The sequence below is a fragment of the Solanum tuberosum genome, unplaced genomic scaffold, assembly GCF_000226075.1.
Source record: "Solanum tuberosum cultivar DM 1-3 516 R44 unplaced genomic scaffold, SolTub_3.0 scf00212, whole genome shotgun sequence".
Classification (NCBI taxonomy): domain Eukaryota; kingdom Viridiplantae; phylum Streptophyta; class Magnoliopsida; order Solanales; family Solanaceae; genus Solanum; species Solanum tuberosum.
Window position 1 is genome coordinate 366,590 of NW_006239138.1, and position 21,997 is coordinate 388,586.

Below are 21,997 nucleotides of genomic sequence, written 5' to 3' on the forward strand. Positions count from 1 at the left end.
CCATTTTAGCCATCAGAAATTAGTGCAGGCGGATAGTTCGGCGAAGTTAGTCGATTCCGCCGAATGACTCGGCGACTCGCCCTTCTTCTGTTTCATAGCCGTTTCAAGCTTGCCTTCAGCATCTTCACATTCTGGACCATTGGGCGGTATAGTAATGTTTCGCGGAACTATTCGACGAAGCACCGACTGCTCCTTTCATCGCCTTTTTGATCCTCTTCCTTCAGGGTGTCTCATACTCGAACAAAGGGCGAAGTCTATCCTTTCGGTGGATCGCCAAAGGTTCTTGGCGATTCTCATCCTTCAGCTTCTTCGTTCTTTTCAGCCTTTTTGTTCCTTTTACGCCTAAGTGTCCATGCTTCCACTAAAACTTCAAATACCTGAAACTTAAGAGTTTTCATCAGATATTGAGACAAAATAAGCATTCGAGGACACTATTTCTATCAAAATAAAGCCCTAAATGAGTCCAATTTGTGGACTCATCAACACCCCCAACTTAAACTTTTGCTTGTCCTCAAGCAAACTCAAGTTCAGTTGTTCAAAAAGGGTGTCTCAAACAGTGCTACACAAGAATCAATCATGAGTGCACACAACAAGACTCAATTTATTTATGCAAGGATCAATTGTGTACTCAAAGATTCAAGTTGTGACACACCATTACCAAAGATTCTCATGCTCGCAATACTTGCTACTTGTGCAAGTTCAAGCTCAACAAAAGGTATTTAAATGCCCTGACATGAAAAATGATTCCATATTCACACACAGAGGTTTGTCAATTCAAGATCAGGAATCTGATGCAACGCTCACACTTAAAAAGAGGAACACAATGCATGTTTTCACCCAAGGTTTTCCCTTATTTTCCAATTGACTTTCGATTCGGCTTACTCAAGATCAAAAAGGTCTTTCTAAGGCTTGTAATGGGGCTGAGTGCAAAAGTATGGTCATTAAGGCTCAATTACTTTTTCCTCGTGAGTTGTGACATTCTCAAGGCATTTCCTTCTTTTCCTTTATCAATTCTTTTTCTAGTGCTTCTAAGTCACCTTTTTTATTCTCCTCCATGGATAGCTTGAAACCCGATTCCCTTCGTACTTTATTCCATATTTCATTTTTTTTAATTGAATTGAAGGAGTTCCATTTTTATGTGATACCATGGGTTAAGGGGGACTTTTCTTGCACTTCTATTCGCTAAGCCACAACTCAAGAAGATTGTAGGTAGTGGTTCAAATAAGGTCTAGGGTTCATCAAGGTTCTTCCAAAGAAAGGTAAGGCTCAAAGGGTGTTCAAAAGAGTTTCACACGCTCACGGGTAGGCTACAAAAGAGGTATATGTCAAATTTGGCTCACACTCTTTAAAATTGCCTAAGATCATATCAAGAGGACACCTTTCTTAATCAATCAGACTAACAGAGCAAATTCTAGGTTTATTCATGCAAGTTTCAAAGCAAGCTAATCACACAAGGCATCGACACTTAAGTCAAAAAGACTACACACTTTCTCTAGTGTGCAATGGTCATTACAAGAGAATCAATTCGATAAATGGCTAATCACAACGAGATGCAACGAGTTCATATATTGTCTATGCAACTTCATTTGGCCTCATCGTAGCCGTACATTCATGTACGTTCAATTGAGAGCACTATTCAAGTCATCGGTATTGATCAAAAACCGAGACTCAAATTTTTTGCAAAAGAACAGCCATATTCACCTTACAAGGGTGGCAAAAATGTGCGAAAAATTCAAAAAATTTCGGAACGTTCAAAAATCATTTGCAATTAAAAACAAAAGAGAGCCATGAGCTCAAACAATCGCAAAGCAGTTTTAAAAACACAAATTAAAAACATAACAACCCAAATGTAATCACAAAATGCGAACATCAAATAACACATAACTTACCCCGCCACAAATAAAAATATTTGTCCTCAAATAAATAATAATAATCCTGAGGTCAAATTAAGTAAAGACAGAGATAGGGCTAGAGAATAATCCTGGTTAGGCAACTATTTCGAGTTGGAATTCTTTAACAGACGTCACATAAAGTAGAAGGTATGTTGGGGACGTTTGGTGCACTGCTGAGTGATTCATCAAGCTCAGTACAACTTCTCTTAGCATTCCAATGTGCCTACCTCAAACCCACGCTCTCGACTAACTAATCAGCTATCATTATATGCATTGGCCTGCAGCTTATCCAGTTTGTTCCTATTCGGTGACAACGCTTTGACTTCTGAGTGATTCGGCGCTTCGCCAAACACTACAAAACTTCTCAGCAGTTGTGGATGTTCGAACAACGGTGACCCTCGAGGTCACCGATCAGATGAGTGAATCGCCGAAACCTTCCTGAACTCGTCGATTTTTACAAATTCCAGGCTCAGAGAGTGCCTTGAGTCAAACGGTGAAACAACAATGATTATCGGTGTCTTTGACGACTCACCAAATCGCCGACTGGGTATGTTGCTCGCCATTCTCACCTCTTCGGCACCTACAACACTTCAATATGCAAGAATAACACACTATTATTGTACTAGTATGCAAATATAAGATAATATGGGGTTTTGGGTTGCCTCCCAAACAGCGCCTGAGTTAACTCGCGGCACGATGCAAGTCAAAGACTACTCTTCGTCCTCGGAATCACCCATGGTGTAATTAGGTGAATCTTCGGCGAACGGAGGATAGTGACCCGTCATTAAATAGGTAATTTGAGCATCCTGCAGTTAAATTGTCATGGAGTGAGAGGCTGACGCTTCGTTTAGCATTTCGACGTTTTCCTTTATCTCATTCAACATCTTCTCATGTGCCTCAATCTTTTGTTGAATAAGTGATAGAGCTTCATCATCCTGTATACCTCTCTATTTCTTCCCATGTCTACATTATCTAAGGGAGGAGTTCTTTTCTTTCCCCATGGCTTTTACCTCTAATTTTGTGACTCTGGTAGATATGGCATTCAACTGGGTAGCTAGTGCATCCCACTCCTGCTTCCTTTTGGCTTCTTTGTTGGCTTCTACCATGTCATCAAGGAGTTTTACTATAGCTTCATAGGGTTGGTGTAGGTAGCATACCGCCTTCGCAAATTTGATCGGCTATATCTCTATTCTCGGATCCTAGACCCCTGTAGAAGCACTCCAGTAGCCACTTGTCTGTCATCCCGTGAGATGGGCATGGTTGCAGCACCGCTTGAAACTTCAGCCACATTTCCTGAATAGTCTCATCCCCTTCTTGTTTAAAGGTCAGGAGGTTGTCCTTGAGGTTCAATAGTTTCAAAGGAGGATGATCCCTGTGGTATCCATAATGGTTTTCCATCCTTAGTTTCCTGCTTTGATATTCAAACTAGCAAAACAAAACTACAATTTAGATTAGTAACACTAAAACTAGAAAGAATCAAAAAATTTATCTAACTACGAATTCCCAAATAACACCACTCTCCGGCAGTGGCCCCATTTTGATGCTTATTGTGACCAACGACACTAACCTACGATATGAGTGTCTACAATCGTCGATAGTATGGTAACCTAACTGAAGGTTGGGGTCGTATCCCAAGGGAGTGGTTTTGAGAAAGGATAGAAAAGTAAAATTAAGCTCTAACTAGTCATAGCTAAAGATATTAACAAACAAAAACATGGTAAATTAAAGGGGGTGACACGAAAGTGTCAAATATCAATTGGGGGTTTTGTCACAAGTAGTAAAAATAGTAAAAATTAACAAGAAAATCAAGTATGGGGAAATGTTCTTGGGGTGTGACCGCAATACAAGTTGAGATAAATCGTTCGGTACTGACTTTCAATAGAAAATTTACAAGATAATAGTGACTAGGCTAAGCTTTACATGGAAATAAGTTCCCTCTCGGGAAACTTACCCCGTTTCAAATGGTTCCTCTCGGACACCCATTTGTCGCATGAAGACCAGCCTACGCCTTACCCCACTAACTCTCTCTAGCTGAGTGTTAGGATATGGGACTAGGGATCACCCTTTCGTTTTGAAGCTCATGTCGACCCACTCCTTAGGGCATTAGTCTAGTGGTCTTTGTGTCGCCACCTCCCTCTCGAGCAAGCCAAAAACACATGGGTGGTTTTGTATTTGCAACTACTAACCCATTAAATTAAACCACAACCACTAGGTAAAATCACCATTAAAATACATTTATCATATCAGCAAGCAAGACCCAACAACAATATCAACACATATTTGCTAAATCACACCCCAAGAATGGGGTTTTTAGCCACACATCAAGAAATAACAAAATACACCTAAAATGATACTACAATCAAATTGGTATAAGTAATTCAACCTTGATTTAAGAAAAGGAAGAAGAATGGAGAAGACTCATTTCCAACTTGGGGAAGATGAAAGCCTTCTCTCTTCAAGTCTCCCACAAAACCCTCTCCAAACTTGAGAGAAAATATCTAAAAATGTATTATTCTATTCTGAAAATAATAATAATGGTTCGAAACTTATAAAAATTATAAAGAGTTCAGTATTTATAGCCATCAGATATTAGTGCAGGCGGATAGTTCGGCGAAGTTAGTCGATGCCGCCGAATGATTGGTGAGTCACCCTTCTTCTGTTTCATCGCAGTTTCATGCTTGCCTTCAGGATCTTCATGTTCTGGACCTTTGGGGGGTATAGTACTGCTTCGCGGAACTATTTGGCGAAGCGTCGACTGCTCCTTTCATCGCCTTTTTGATCCTCTTCCTTCAGGGCGTCGCATACCCCGGTGAACAACTTTTTCTAACTCTTTCTTTTCTTCCTCAACATGTTCTATACTATCCATAGATAGTCTGCTAAGGGTATCGGCTATGACATTGGCCTTACTCGGATGGTATAGCACATTCATGTCATAGTCTTTCAGGAATTAAGGCTATCTCCTCTAACGAAGATTCAACACTTTCAGGGTGAACACATACTAGAGTCTCTTATGATCAGTGAACAAATCAACATAAACACCATACAAGTAATGTCTCCAAATATTTACAGCAATTACCACGGCTGCAAGCTCGAGGTCATGAGTCGGGTAGTTCTTCCCATGGACCTTAAGCTGCCGAGAAGCATATAAGATATGACCTTACCTTTCTACGTCAATACACAACCTAGGCTGACCTTAGATGCATCACAATAAACCACATAACCGTATGAACCCTCTGGAAGATTCAAAATTGGAGCTGTAGTCAACTTGCTCTTCAGTTCTAAGAAGATTTTCTCACAATCATGTGACAACTGAAATTTGACCTCTTTCTGAGTTAACTTGGTTAATGGGGAAGCGATGGATAAAAATCCTTCAACAAACCTCCTGTAATAACTGACAAAACCCAAGAAACTTTTGATATCGGTCGGAGAGGAGGGTCTGGGACAGTGTTTTACTACCTTAATTTTCAGAGAATCTAGTCGGATCCCTTGCACATGAACAACACTGGAGCACTCCATGGAGAGATGTTGGGTCTGATGAAGCCATTATCTAGGAGGTCTTTCAACTGTTCTTTTAATTCCTTGAGCTCATATGGATCCATTCTATAAGGAGGAATCGAAATAGGCTGGGTAACTGGAATAGTTTAACTCTGTATACTCCGAAATACTCAATAACATAACTGTTCAACTCTAATCTTTAGAACATCACAAGGGAAATGGGAAAAATGCCTGAAATACAACTGTCGATGAAGCCTCTAAATACTATGAGGGAAGTCGAGACAAGACCCACAACATCCTAACAAATAGGAAAGTAAATGTGGAACCCTCTGGAAGCAAGGAGGCTCACCAAAGCTAATTAAGACTGCAAGTGGTAACAACGGAGCGCCTGTTGATGACCCTGAATACATGTATCTACATCATGAAAAGATGCAAGCAGAATGGCGTTAGTACAATGATTGTACGAGAATGCAAGGGGAAAACACTGGAACATAACATATAAGCATGAACCGGTAGAAAGAAAGACATGCTCAACTCATCTCAACTCAACTCAAGAATACTCAACTCAACTGAATAAGAAGGCAACAATAAAAATGCAATATCTATAGAGTTTTTTTAAAAACAGTAGATAATGACTCAATGTATATAAAAATACAATAATAAACTTTTTACATATGTTTGGGAGATTGTTTAACCGACAGCCATCACTATGAGCTACGTGATGATAGATCGTCTCAGCACGCTGCCAAAACTGTACTATACCTTGCCGGAGTATAGGACCTCCTCAACTAAGTGGATCCACTAAGCTATGCTTAAAATTTAATAAAGAATCATCTAAAAAGTATGATCCTTTACCCATGTTACATACATGGTTTATGAGGATTTTTAGTTGTCTAAAATCATCCCTAAATCGATGCTCAATACTACTCCCAATAATATATATATACTCAAAAAATCCTCATGAACTCATTTAGAAATCAAGGTTTCCTCTTGTTTTAAATGTAGAAGTGTTACATACTTGGGAATACTTATTCCCCTCATACTAATTTTGAAATATGAACTCAAAGCTCGTCATTGTCATACTTATCACTCAGGTATTAAAACAAGTTATAAATAATTGTAGAACACTGCTCAAAATAACTCAAAAGGACTCCCTTGAACTTTACTCTTCACTCTACCTTTGATTTGAAATGTGAATTCAAGATTTATGATTAGGATTTATAGGATCTCTCAATGATTAATGAAGATTTAGATAGTTAGAATTTATAAGAGAGCAAAGACACGACTTGAAAGAACTTATACGGGATGGAGAACGAAGAAGAAATGGGCCAGACGACCCTAGCATACTACTGGCGCAGGGCGCCAGGCCTCAAACTACTGAAGGTAGTTTGAGTGCACTACTAGTGCGGCTCGCCAAGCCCCAAACTATTGAACTGTAGTTTGGGCGCACTGCTGGTGCGGCGCCCCACTCCCAACCCAAATTTTTGACAAATTTTTCTTGCTAAATTCAAGGCCTAATTTGTCCATAATCGAATGGTTTACTCTGAAGCTCGTTTAGATTCACAAACCCAACAAAATTCATTGAAAACCCACTCAAATCACATCAAGAGAAACACTCATTCTCATAACCCTCACCTCAAGAACTCAACAAGACTCCATTGAAAAAGAATGAAGCAAAACCTCAAGAACTTCTCAAGAACTCGAATCAACAAACATCAATTACGAATCTATGGATTAATTTACATTATTGATGTGAGGGTGAATAAACCCAACACTATGAAAACTTACATACCTCGAAATAACTAAGTTCTTCGCAAAAATCCTCAAAGCTTGCAAGAATCTTGAATGTTCTTCTTTTTCTTCTCTTAAACTTCTCTAAACAAAACCTAAGCTCTTTTGGATTGACTAAACCTGATTCCAATCAGTTTAGACCACTAAATGGGTGAAAAATAACGTGAAGGCGTAATGGAGTAAGGAAAAGACCAAAATACCCTTCTTTAAGATGGATGAATCTCCATAAGTAGACAGTCTACACTCAAATGGCCATATCTCCTTCATCGAAACTTGGAAATTAGCAACCTCAGTGGCGTTGGAAAGAGGACTCAACAACCTTGTTTTGATATCTCATGGGTTACATGACTCTTCCTGTGCTAACAGTTACGGTAGTTTAAAGTTGACCCAAAACTCACAATTGAATAGTAACTTGTATCAATCTCAATTTAGCTTTTTCTAAGACCAAGGTGTTACAACATCTCCCCCTTGGGAAAATTCATCCTCGAATGAAATTACTTTGAACAGAACTGAGGTGGAAACATCTAACCCCCAACGCAAACACCCAACATGCAATTTAATACAACTTAACATATTAATTTAAACAGTGTCTTTCAACAAGTCATTACCTTGGTATGCAATTAGTCTGGCAGCAGAGAGATGCGGGTATCTATTTTTCATAACCTCCTCAGCCTCACAAGTAGCTTCCTCAACAAAATTATTCCTCCATAAGACCTTGACTAATGAAACCTCCTTGGTTCTCAACTTGCAAACCCGTTGATCAGGAATATGAACGAGTATCTCCTCATAAGATAGGTTTTCCTTAATACCAATATTCTCAATAGGTATGATAAGTAAAGGATCACCCATACACTTATTAAATATAAAAATGTGGAATACCGGATGGGTTGTTGCTAACTCTGATGGTAGCTCCAATTCATAAGCTACATTGCCAATTCTCTTGGATATCCTATAGGGACCAATATACCGGAGACTAAGTTTCCCCTTCTAACCAAATCTCATAACACCCTTCATGTTTAAAACCTTTAAGTAACCCAATCATCCACCTCAAACTCCAAGTCTCTTCTCCTAACATATGTATAGGATTGTTGATGACTTTGCACTAATTTCAACATTTCTTGAATGATCTTCACTTTCTCCATAGCTTGATGAACCAAGTCTAGTCCTATCAACCCAGCTTCACCAACCTCATACCATCCAATAGGAGATTTACATCTTCTCCCATAAGGAGACTCATAAGGAGCCATCTGGATTCTAGAGTGATAACTATTGTTTCAAGCAAACTCTCGGTAAGCGATCAGCCCAATTACCTTTGAAATCGATCACACACGCCCTCAACATATCCTCTAAATTTTGAATTGTATGCTCTACTTGACCATCATTCTGAGGATGGAAATATGTACTAAGGTTCACCTTTGAACCCAAACCTTTCTGCAAAGACTTCCAAAATTGTGTGGTGAATTGTACACCCCTATCTTAGATGATAGACACATGAACTCCATGAGGTCGGACTATCTCTTGAATATATAATTTGACATAATCTTCTATTGAATAGGTAGTATTTACCGGTAAGAAATAGTTGATTTAGTCATTTGATCTACAATTACCCAAATCCAATCATGTTGTATGCGAGATCGCAGCAACCCAGTAATGAAATCAACATTGATCATCTCCCACTTCCATTCCGGAAGATCTATATTCTGAGCCATACCACTAGGCCTTTGGTTCTCTACCTTGACTCGTTGGCAATTCGCGCCCCTAGCAACGAACTCTGCAATACACCTCCTAATACTACTCCACCAATAGACTTCTGTCAAGTCACGATACATATTTGTGGAACCGGGATGGATAGAATATATAGATCTATGAGCTTCATCCATGATCCTCTCTTGGATTTCATCTACCTTCGGTAAATAAAATCTAACTTGATACCTCAACACACCATCTCCCCCTTGTTCAAAGGCCATCACTTTCTGCATATGAACATTTCCCTTCAATTCAAGCAAACCATGGTCTTAATCACTTTTCTCTTTCACTTCAAACACTAGAAATGACTCAATCACATTCATCACCACCACACCACCTTTATTGGAATCAAACAATAGGACTCCCAATCGTGCAAGTCTGTGCATATCCTTGGCCAATTCTTTCTTGCCCTCCTAAAGATAACACGCTCAAAGCATCAAAACCAACATTAGCCTTACCTGGGTGACAAAGCATACTCATGTCGTAATTATTGAACAACTCCAACCACCTCCTCTATCCAAGATTAATCTCTTTTTGACCGAAAATATACTAGAGACTCTTGTGATTAGTGAAAACATCTACACGAACACCAAACAAATAGTGACGCCATATATTCAAAGCAAATACTACAACAACCGATCCAGATCATGTCTTGTGTAATTCTTCTCATGAATTTTAAGTTTTCTGGAGGCATAGGCTATAATCTTACCATTCTGCATCAATACACAACCAAGTCCAACTCTGTATGCATACCAATACAGAACAAAGCCTTGTGTACCTTCCAATAGGATCTACACTGGGGAAGTAGTTAACCAGGTTTTCAATTCCTGAAAGCTTTTCTCACAATCATAAAACCATTGAAACTTAACTATTTTTTGGTCAACTTTTTCAACGGGGGCGAAATTGATGAAAAGCCCTCAACAAACTTTTTATAGTAACCAACCAATCCCAAGAAAATCCTTATATCAATTTGAGATATTGGTCTGGGCTAGTTATGTACTACCTAAATCTTTTGAGTGTCAACTTGAATCTCTTCTCCAGATAAAATGTGGCCTAAGAATGCCATGGACTTAAGACAAAACTCACACTTGAAAATTTTGGAATACAACTCCTTATCTTTGCAAGTTTAAAAGACTATTCTGAGATGACTAGCATGATCCACCTCAATCCTCATATAAATAAGAATGTCATCAATAATCACGATAACAAACATGTCAAGATATGGATTAAATACTCTATTCATAATGTCAATGAAAGTTGTAGGAGCATTAGTCAGGCGAAAAGACATAACCTGAAACTCATAATGACGATAACGGGTCCTGAATATAATCTTTGGGATGTCACTTTCTTATACTCTCAACTTATGATAGCCAGATCTGAGGTCTATCATAGAAAAACAAGTGGCACCCTGAAGTTGATAAAAAAAATCATCAATTCTTGGAATAGGATACTCATTCGTTATAGTAACATTATTCAATTGGCGGCAATCAACAGACATCCTAACAAAACCATCTTTCTTCCTCACAAATAAGATGGAGTACCCCAAGGTGAGACACTAGGTCAAATAAAACCTTTATCGAGAAGAACTTTCAATTGCTCATTTACCTCTTTTAACTCAGCTGGAGGCATGCTATATGGCATAATAGATATAGGTCGAGTATTACGAAGAATATTTATGCTAAAGTCTATTTCTCTCCTAGGTAGGACTCCAAGAAGATCATCTGGAAATCCCTCTGGAAACTCACTCACAACTTTAATAGACTAAATAAGCGGCGTCTCAACACTAGAGTCATTAACTCGAACTAAGTGATAGATGCACCCCTTGGAAACTAACTTTCTAGCCTTTGGTATGAAATAAAATGACCCTTAGGCACTGATTAACTACTCCTCCACTCTATAACTGGCTCATTAGGAAACTGGAACGTAACTACTCCAGTTCTATTATCAACTGAGGCATAAAAAGCATGGAGCCAACTCATACCTAGAATAACATCAAAGTCCACCATGTCTAACTCGACTAAGTCAGCCATGGTGTCCTTCTGATTGACAGAGCTGACACAATCACGCTAAACTCACTCAGCTACAATAGACTTACCAATAGGTGTGGAAACAATGAACGGCTCAACAAGTCGTTCGACAAGAATATCAAATCTCATAGCAATATACGGAATAACAAAAGATAGACTCGAACCTCGATCAAGTAAAACATGTACATAAAAATTAAAGACTTTGATCATACCTATGACAACATCTTGTGAATTCTCCTGCTCTTGGCGACTTGTGATAGCATACAGACGGTTTGCTCCTCCTCATGTCCCCAAAGTAGCCCCTCTAGGTGCATCTTTGTCCGTCGGAGCCACTGAAGAAGATTAGGCTCTATTGCCGCCATTACAATTACCTTGCCTATTCTGAGGGAACTCTCTTTTATGAAGTGACGCGGTTTAGACTATAATTAGGCTGAAATTTGGCTAATTTGGAATTCAAGTTTCTTGATGAAGTCCCGTGAGAGTTTACCATCTTATTCAAGGATGATAAATCTTCCTTCATTTCTTTAAGCACTTCATCGGATTTTTCTACCGTATTTAGAATACGAGACAACAAATCCTCTACCCGGTACCGTTCCTAGATCTTGGTGTATCACCAGTGTGCACATAGCAAGCATCATCATCATCTTCTCTCCTCCAAAAAATTTCCGATCAGACCAATCTCTATCGTAATCTCTCCATCCATCCTCACTAATTATGTTCCAACTTTGATTCCTGCCCGACCTTAAAGAGCTCAAACGAAAACCCTCCTCTACTATTGACATTAGATGTACCTCTTTGTTTTCAACACTCACTTCTGTTGGATTCATAGGTTCATAACCACTCCCCAAGACATGTTTTTTTAGTGATGTCTATTGAGTCATCATTTTAGCTATGTTTTCATCTCGCTGCAGGTTCTTTTCCAAATGTTCTTTTGTTAGCCCAAAGTTCAAAGGAGACACCTGATCTTCTTTAGTGTACCATGCATGATTAATATTTTTCATCTCATCGATAAGGGTTGATTCTATGTCAAACGGTTGCCTCATGATTCCACCGCGAATGAGCTGGTTTGCAAAACCTTTGTTGACCGTTTCAAGGCTCTCGTAAAAATATTTCAATAACACATTATTTGGTTGCCCGTGAGTTAGACATTGGAGTAGTAACTTTTGGAACCTCAACCATGAGTCATGGATAGGCTCACTATCAACACCCTTAAAGTTTTGAATACTATTCCTCAACTTAAACATCTTCGAAGGAGGAAAAAACCTTCCATAAAATACATCAGTGACCTCTTCCCAAGAACTAATTGACTCTCTTGGTAATTCGGTCAACCACTTCGTTGCTTCCCCTATTAGAGAAAAGGGAAACAAACAAAGTCTGACTGACTCTTGATTGATGTTCTTGAAAAAAAAAAGGCCCACACTCATCCACTAAGTTTCAGATGTGGTCATGAGGGTCCTCATATGCAAGTCCTCAAAAGAGATCCTTCATTTCCAACATTTGAAACATAGTGCTAGTCACATTAAAGCAACATTGCCCACAGTCGGAGGCAATAGAATAGCACCTGCACTTTCCAACTATCCTCATTGACATTATGCAAATTCCTGTTGTCATCATTATTCCCAAATTGGTGGGGGTTACTCCCATTTACACTCATCTTTTCACCTATTTAAGAGCAGCCAACAAAAACCACAAATAAGATTATTCAACTACAACAAAATTAGTTCATGACAAAACTTCAATAAAAGAATTCTAAACACCACTCCTCGACAACGACACCATTTTTTATAATGCTCATCTATACTTCATCTAATTCTAAGTGTAGGCAGTCCTTAACAAGTATAAACCCAACGAAGAGTTGCGGTCGATCCCACAGGTAGTGTGTAACAACCTGTATTATGCATATGCTTGCTCTATTCTTGTGATACTTGACATAGCCTTATAGTATAGGTGAGGGACCATATTTCTTATATGATTAGCGTTAGTTTAAACTATCTTGGATGGTGATGTGATGCCTTGCACATTTAAGCATGTGTACTGCAAGTTAACTCCAATGAAAGTATTTAAACTCGAGTCAGTAAGGTGGTGATTGAGCTTAAAGTTGAAAGTTAAGTGCTAAGTTAAAGCAAAAGGGAATAATATTTAGAGAATGGAATAAAATAAGTGAGCTGGTTGCTTGACTTAACTAAGCTAGCAGGTGACAAGTAGGTGCATCACCAACTTTGACTTATTGACCAGTCCAAAGAACCAAGTAGGTGCATCACCTACTTGAGCTATATGGATCTAGTTAAAAAGGCCAAGTTTTATGGATCCGATTTGGGCCTATGCTAATGGACTCACTTGAGGCCCAAACTATGTTAAATAAAAGGAAAATGAAATTAAAGCCCAGCAGGCAAATTTTCCAAGGCCCAATATATTTAAGCCCAAGTGAAAGCTAGTAGGTGCATCACCTAGTTTGACCTTTGGAGCTTCTTGATGTACATAAGCAGGTGCATCACCTACTTGACCAATTAGTGGCTAAAAATTGACCAAAAAAGGGAGGTTCCAGAGGATTATTTTTTTATGGTCAAGAAGGCTCCATATAAACCCAATATGGCCTAATCTTTTCACTCATTTTAACACACAAAATTCACAATTCACTTCAGCTATCTCTCTCTTTTCTCTCAAGAGAATCCTAAAAATTCCTTCTAGGGTTCTTGAAGAAACCCTCATATCTGCAAACCAAGGTAAGAGAAACACTTATGGATTTAGCTTAATTCTCCCTTGGAAGACTAGAAAACATGTTATTCATGCTTAATTATAAGTACAAGGCAGAAAATTCCCACAAGCTACTGCTCACTTTCCTTAATTATTAAGATACTTTTCTCTTCTTCTTTGGTTTAAATAGTTGAAGGGAAGTTTGAAGTTTCTAGAGGAATTCAAGTTATATGGAGAAGTTACAAAAATTGAGGTAAGGTGACTGCTCCATTTTCTTCCTCCTTATGTATGAGTTTGAGTGAGGAATTATGGGTGTGATTTCATAAAGAACTCAAGAGGGTGGTGAGTTCAATAATTGGTTGTATGATAAAGAATATTTGAGGTTGTTTTATGTGTATTATTGTTGGTGCAGCTTGGGGTAATCTTGGAAAAGGATATATAATGTGTATTGGGCGGAGAAAGAGGGTATGGTGATACACATTATTTTAGGGGATGTATGGGCTCATTACCAGTCAAATTTAGTTACTGTTTTACGAGGCTTACAGTGTGATAGCTGCTAATATTAGTTTATCATAACTTATATTGTAGATTAACACTTAAAAGGGGAGGCTGAATCGTGATAGTTATATTGGTCAGAGAATAAGGTATGTAAGGCTATTCGACTCAATATTCTTCGGCATGAAATATGATACTTGCAATTAGTATCAATAAGTGAATTTCCTAAGTTCTATTCATAGTAAAGAAAACATAGTGGCAGCGTATGATCTCCAAATAGCTAACAATATTTCCCCCTCTCCTTAGTGTATAGAATTACTTCATTATATGTTCACTACTCTATACTTGTGTAATTATCCAGCTCTGTGCTGGTATAGAAATGGTATTTGCAAAATCAAGCTTGGTAAATCCTCTCCTTAGTCAGTTGAAGTCAATTGTGTCATTTAAGTTCACAAGTAATGCATTGATGTTACATAGCTCCTTATGTCATTGTTACTGCCTTGAAGTATTATTTTCATGTCTTCTACTACTGGTCTGTAGTTCCAAAATATCAAAAATTGATTATGACCACCAAAAGAACAATCTCAAAGATTAAAGAATCTAAGTGAAGCAATCTATATAATTATGGGTGGCAGCCCAGGGGCAAATGCCTAGCATGGGTCGATCCCAATTGGTATAGAAGGGTGGCAGCTCAGGGGTGAAATCCTAGCATTGGCCGATCCCAATTTGTGTAATTATGAGGACCGCATCCCAGGGGTTAAAATGCCTAGCATTTGTCATCCTCTTCTACCACTGATCAGCTGGTCATTCGTATCACTTGCCTTATAAGGATCATAACATATAAAGGTAAAGACAAGAATGTAACATATATGATCCCACAAGAGTTAACAAATGTGGTCTTCTGTTCTGATTTATGCACACATATATTGATACTTTATTTCATTCGAACTCTTATTATATATATGTTAGTGCCTTACATATTCAGTACATTTTTTTTACTGACGTCACTCGTGGGGGACGCTGCATTTCATGTTGTAGGTACAGGTACTCCAGTTAGTAGACCTCCTCAATAGGAGCACATGACACTCAACTACTTTTGGTGAGCTCCAGGTTAATTTGGAGCCTTACTGAGTCCTTGGTAGATTCATTTTGTTATTGTATCATAGTTAAGGGTAATGTGGGGTCTGTCCCAACCTACTCTAACTTTTAGAGGCTTTGTAGACTTATGTATATGGTTCAGTTGCATTTTAACAAGTTGTGGCCTCAACGGCCAAGTCTTGTATATAAGTTTTGAGTCTACTTATGTTGGTTCTTATCGCAGCATCCCATGTGAACTTGTCACAACTTTAAGATTGTCATAGTTATATGCATTGTAAGCACATGTTGCGTGTTGGTTCTCTCGGGCCTTTAGGGCATCGAGTGCATGTCCGTCTTAATGGGATTTGAGGCGTGACACAGTGATACAGTAGAAAATTTTATAAAGAAGTAAAATGATGTCGTAATCATTGGTAGAGGTAGAGGTTTCACAATATAAAGTAAATAACAAAGTTTTGATAATTAATATCAAATGGGGGGATTTGGGTCACAAATTTATGACTACTAAAACCAGAAGTAAACAAGTAGAGAAGGTTTCTTGGGAGTGTGATAAGTTGAATGCTAATTTTGCGTAATGGGTGATTACTAGTTACTCAAAGATGTTGAATTTCGGTGGGTAGGCTAGGTTATGAGTGCAATATCCATTTCTCAATCAACTAATGTGATTTTAGTGAGTTCTTTCGAAACTCAACAGGCAAATCACAATCGAACAACCCATTACCTTAAGCAATCAAATATTTCAATCTAGATTAGCAAGATTGCAATCAAACCCACATTCTCAAGCTAGATTGGTAACAATGCAATCAATAGAATCATCAACTGATATTCCTCAATAAAACATGAACAATTAATTGAACCTACTTCAAAACAACAATAAAATCAGTAACTAACAACACTCATTAGCTAATTAACGCATTCAACTACATAATCAGACCCGCAAGAATGGTGGTTTTAGCCAAACATAGTAAAGAACAAGATATCTTTACCAACGAAGTTTTCCAGTATATTTGACAACGATTCGCAAGTCCCCAAATTCTGGAAATTAAGCTAAAAGTCTCACAATCCATAAATCTTTTTAAAAAAAGTAATAACAATGTTCTAGAACGTAAAAACTCAAGAACCCAAAAGTGAACAACATGGGAACTCCTTCTCTTCTTATGAAAAATGCATTTATATGTTCCCAAGAATTTCAGCACAGAGTCAACTTGGTGAAGTACGTCGAGCTCGCCTAACAGGTCGGCGATGCACCGAGTGCTCCTCTTCTTGCCTTTTTGGCATGGCTTTTCACCAAAACTTCATGTAATACTCGGCAAGATGGGTAGGCATCACCGTTCTCTTCGGCATGTCACCAAACCACTTGCTTGCTCGCAAAGTTAGTTTTATCCATGGGCTGGCATATTGGAACTTTTTTAGCTTTTTTCGCTCATGTTTGCCTCGTAATGTCCTTGCCTTACTATTTCACCTTCATTGCTACATATTATCCTTTTAACATCAGTTATTAGCATACAATAGGAATTGAGGACACTAAATCCTTGAATAATAATCCCTAAATGAGTCGAAATCTCTAACTCGTCACTCGATGGTTGGCTTCACAGGTCGTGGAGCCCTAAACGGTCCATGTAGCCTTCCATATAGGTGACTCTGTCATTTTTATGTTAGGTTCATTTTGGTCTTTCCCCTATTTATTTGGTACCAAAGCTACATTTCTTTAACCCCTATTTCAAGACCTATATAAGTGATTTAGGTTCTAAAATCACTCATTCTAAATAATTCACCTAAATTCTTAATTTTACTCCAAGTTCTCTCTAAAGCTAAGGAAGAAGAAGCTAGGGCTTCACTTTAAGATTTCCAATTCTTCATAGCTATTGGGATTTGATCACTAAGGTATGTTAGTAATCACCTATGGAGTCCTTTCCTTCATAAGGTTCCTAAAATCTTCAAATTTTACAAGTTAGATTCTAAATTCAAGGGTATCATTTTATTCAATCTTCCTGGGTTGTTTTAAGTTATTATTCAATTGATTATTTTCTATCTTCTAATGCACTAATTGAAAGTATTTACATGATTTTAAGTTATATTAATATGAACCCATGCATGATCCATGATTTTTTGACTATGAACACATGATGAAGCTTATGAACTATGAAAGAAGAAGTTATGAGGATATGCATGTTTTTATGAAGTTCATATAAATAATTTGAGAATGCTTTGAGAGTAAAGTATCAAGGTTGTTGTGAAAGGTTTTCCCATATGCTACTAAGAACAATATTATGAAAAGTTTTCTCACATAAAGATTCATCAGGTTTAAAGATTGACTCACCTTAGTTGAATCAAGTGAAGGAAACATTCTAAATGACTTTCGCTTGGATTGGTTATTTAATTGTGCTTTTCCATGAATGATGAAAATAATATGATTAAAGACTATTTAATGGAAATTTTGCTAAGCACAGAGAGGATATTGAGACAGAGACTCTCCATTTAGTAGAGGATGGGTCTCTAGTAGAAATCTCTTTGTCCCTAACTATGTTCCACCATAGGATGTTATCTCATATATACATTAGCTAGTGGATCCACATTAGCTATGAAATATGGTTCTTACCATGGCAAATAAGGACATCTTATTATGGTGTAGAATAGACATTGAATTCCATATTAAAGCTCACATTGTATATGTCGGTTACATGGTAAACTTCCCACAATAATAAACTAAGGCTACACTTAAACTTTTGCTTTGTCAAACTCTTTTATGATATAAGACTATTTCTTTGAAACCTTTGTTTCTATTATCAAGTATGATGTATGCTAAGTGGCTTGTGTATGGCCTCTTCGGGTTCTATATGCCATGTTACACCTAGGGTATACTTTGGGTTGTGACAAACTTGGTATTCAGAGTACAAGGTTTAGAAAGATCCTAGGATGTCTCACAAGCCACATCAAGTATAGTCATATTCATGAATGTGAAGCACACCATATTTACGAATAGGAGGCTATAAAATGTTTAGCAAATTTCACTTCTTTCATCATTCTAAAGTCATGCAATATAGTGTAACTCTATATGTCTCTCTCCAAGTCCTTATCCGAGGCTTTTCAGTAAATGGCCCCTCGAAGAGCATATGTTCAAAGGAATGAGAGTAAGAATGTGGAACAAGAAGCTTCTTAAGTTATAGCCGCCCCTTCGGCTGAACAAGTGACTAATAAAGAATTTCAAGCCACTTTTCTAGTGTTGGCTCAAGTCAATAGGGAGGTTGTGGTCCCCATAAACTCAAATGTGGGTATGGAAGAAACTACAGTAAGGGACTTTACTAGAACGAATCCCCCATAGTTTGATGGTTCTAATGTTGAGGAAGATCCTCAAGAGTTCATTGACCAGGTATATAAGATTTTGATGATCAAGGGAGTGAAACTGGTGGAAAAGGTGTAATTTTTCGCTTATCAATTTAAAGGTATTTCTCAAGTTTGGTTTTAACAATGGAAGGAATAGAGGGAGGTAGATGCGGGTCCTCTTGATGGGGAAATGTTTAAGGCTACTTTACTTGATAGGTTTTTTCCCTTGATTTGAGGTAGGTAAAGGTACTTGAGTTCAGTAAACTTCGCCAAGGAAGTATGAGTGTGATAGAATATGCTTTGAAATTCACACAATTGTCTGAATATGCTCCTTCTATGGTTATCGATTATAGGGAAATGATCAGTAAGTTTGTTTTTTATGTGTCCAAAATGGTGGTTAAGGAATGTTGTACCGCCATGCTCATTAAGGAAATGGATATTTCTCACCTAATGACACTTTCTCAATAAATAGAAGAGGATAAATTTGAGGAAATATCTAGGGAGGAAAAGAGGGCAACGACCAGTGATAGTGACTTTTCACATTCGAGGTCCGATGGACATGGTCGTTCTAGATTCTGAAAATGGTTATCTTATCAAGGTTCCTCTAATGCTCCGTTTTTTAAGTTCAACAAAGATAGGGTGACTAACCCTAAGCCTCAAGGAGGAAATGATGGTCAATCTTCTTTCTCTACTTGTACTAGGTGTGGAAGAAAGTATGATGGTAAATGCTTAGCCAGTACGGATGGTTGTTTTATTTGTTGTAAGAGTTTTCACAAGATAAGGGATTATCCATCAGCTGCTACTAAGGGAAGATAAGGTACGGAAGTTATGCCTAATTATTCAAGTTCATGTGCTCTTAATAAAAACGTTTTCTATGGACCTTAAACTCGTCATGATCAAAAAAAAGAAAAAGAGTATTATAATGTACCAAAAAGAGTATTATAACATATCTTGGGTTCTTTCATCCATAGTTCTGATACCATTTTTCGAGGGTGCGGAATTAGTAGGTGAGGGATTCATATTTTTGGTAGTGTGGTAGGTGGTAGTGTGGTAGGTGAGGTATTATCTAGCCAGTATTTTATTATAATATTCTTTTTTCAAGGGTGTTAATCTTGATATCTCTTTAATATTATTTATGATATATTCTAGATATAACATATCTTGGGTTCTTTGGTACATATATAAATTTTCCTCCATTAATTATTCTAATAGTTTTATGTCTTCCATAGATTCTATCCAATATCGTAAATATTCGTAGTTCATTTTAATCTGAATTTATTTCTAAGTCATACCATTCTATTCTTTCGAGGTCTAAATCATGTAGGTCTATTTCATACCATTGTTGGTTTAATATATCCTCTGATTCGTTATCATTAAATATGTTTTCCCATATTATTCTTCTTAATTCAATTATTTCTATACCTTTAAGTATATATAAGAAAAGTTTCATAGCTTTTTATTATTTCATCATGCACGTATGTAGTCATGTTCTTTATCATGCAGGTTTTTATTTTCAATTATTCCTTCCTATCATATTCATAATTGATTATATTCATATTAGATTATTATGAACTAGATTATCTTTATCATGTTCTCCTGTCACTACTAGCATCGTACTTTAGCAGATACTTCCTTCTTATCAGCGCCTCAACTTTGTTTACTCCCCTAAACGGCTTTCCTTGCCTACCGGTTTCAACATTAGGATGGCATAGTATAAAAGTTTTCTCCCTGTTTTCAGTGTGCTAATAAACTAGAAATCATGATTCAAATAATTCTAATACATAATAACTAACATAAATTGATTCAATCATATATAAGATATTCAGGAATATGAAATTAGTTCTGCATATTTTTTGAACAATATACCTTTGCCTCTTGTTTATTCATGCTATCTGAAATATCTTATTGGATTTCAGATTATTGTTCCATTATTTTTTAAGTATTGAATATCTTAAGAGTGTTTTTCTGAAGTTGTGTTTATTCAAGTCCGCCTTTACAATGTTTACATCTATCCTATATATAGGAAAATAAATGACTCCTACTATTTACTATTACTATTCACACTTTGGCTTTTCAGAAAAGAGAAAGCCTTTACTTTACTTGATGTCACTATCTTCTTTACATCTTTTCTTCTTCATCCTCGTGCTCTCTTATCTTCTTATCTCTTTGTCTATCTTGTTGCCACTTGTCCATTCTTATCTTCTTGTCTTTGTCTCTTATCTCTTTGTCTATCTTGTTGCACCTACTTTATGACTTTTTGCACTACTTACTTTAATAATGTACACCTACTACTTTACACTTGTCCATTAACTTTAATAATGTACTACAAAATAATACATATTTTATTTGTCTTTTTGGCCATGTATTATCTTCTTTTTATCTCTGTCTTTTTTTTTCTTCTCTTTATTCGATTATTCTAGCTGGACATCTGGTATCACATTATCTTCTCTGTTGCATTTTGAACATATATGATCTGGATATTTGTGTCCAATTAGCTTACAATATCTGGTTAATAGTTCATTTGAGATGAATCCCTTCTTTAATGCTTTGGTAATAGGTTGTTCTTCTGGTTTGAGTAGAGATAATATCCATTTTTGTACTTCGTCCATATCTGCTTGCCTTAGCTCCCTTGAGTTTGAGTATATCATAAGTTGGTCTCGTGAATAATAACTCCATATTGCATTCCCATTTAGATAATTATTTGCTAGTTCTTGGATAGTTGTTGACATACCAATTATCCTTTTATTACCATAGAAACTTGGTATCTTAATTTCTTGTATCTCTGGTTGTTGTCCGATATCTTCTGGAATTATCATATCTCTAGTTAATCCTATTTTTACATCTTGTATTATTGGTTTTATTTCATCGTATAGTATCTCTGCCAGGGCCGCATAAAACTTTACATAAAATAGATTGCCTTTTGGTACTCTTTTATAGGTTATGAATGCTCTGTGTATCTCTGGTATACCACTTAGTTCTTCTCCATCTTATGTATAAACTGTACTTAATAATCCATAGTTGTAACAGGTTTTGACTAAATTTGCTTTAGTTTTTGGTTGAGCTATCAACTTATTATACCCTTGTAATTTTTGGGTTAAATAATCTTGGGTTGGTTCTTTAGTGGTGGTAGATCTGGGATTAAGATTCAAATATGTTTGGATTTTGTGTATATTCCTAATATAGGTTTGTGAAAAAAAATCCATCCGGAAAATATAGTTTAGGTAGGTTCTTACATAATAGTTTTACTTTTTTTATTTGTGTTTGGTCTTTTTTATCAAACTGGTATTCTATCTCTTTCTTTAATTTTTGTTGTAATGGCTTTAAATTCTATGCTAATTTTGGTATGTATTCTCTTACTTGGTTTACTAGTCCTAGAAATGATTGTAATTTCTTTTTCGTATCTAGTTGTTCATTTGAGTTAATTATTTTTTGTACTAT